At 50.2% G+C, this 458-nt stretch overlaps 1 protein-coding gene across 2 annotated transcripts in view; it reads right to left on the bottom strand.

Annotated features, from left to right (window-relative positions):
* Positions 1 to 458, bottom strand: part of VPS50 (VPS50 subunit of EARP/GARPII complex) — a 138,737-nt gene that overhangs the window by 114,989 nt on the left and 23,290 nt on the right. The window lies entirely within an intron of this gene.

The following is a 458-nucleotide window of genomic DNA, read 5'->3' as shown; positions in this document are numbered from 1 at the left end:
GCCATGGCTCACGGGCCCAGCCGCTCCGCGGCATGCGGGATCCTCCCAGACCGGGGCGCGAACCCGGTTCCCCTGCATCGGCAGGCGTACGCGCAACCACTGCGCCACCAGGGAAGCCCCTAATTTCATTCTTTTACATGTAGCTGTCCAGTTTTCCCAGCACCATTTATTGAAGAGGCTCTCTTTTCTCCATTGTATATTCTTGCCTCCTTTATCAAAGATAAGGTGACCAAACGTGCGTGGGTTTATCTCTGGGCTTTCTATCCTGTTCCATTTATCTGTGTTTCTGTTTTTCTGCCAGTACCATACTGTCTTGATTACTGTACCTTTGTAGTATAGTCTGAAGTCATACGACCCAGCAATCCCACTACGGGGCATATACCCTGAGAAAACCATAATTCAAAAAGTGACATGTTGGGCTTCCCTGGTGGCGCAGTGGTTGAGAATCTGCCTACTAA

Source organism: Physeter macrocephalus, chromosome 5, assembly GCF_002837175.3.
Source record: "Physeter macrocephalus isolate SW-GA chromosome 5, ASM283717v5, whole genome shotgun sequence".
NCBI classification, from domain to species: domain Eukaryota; kingdom Metazoa; phylum Chordata; class Mammalia; order Artiodactyla; family Physeteridae; genus Physeter; species Physeter macrocephalus.
Note: the sequence above shows the minus strand (reverse complement) of the source record. Positions and strands in the feature narration are given on the sequence as shown.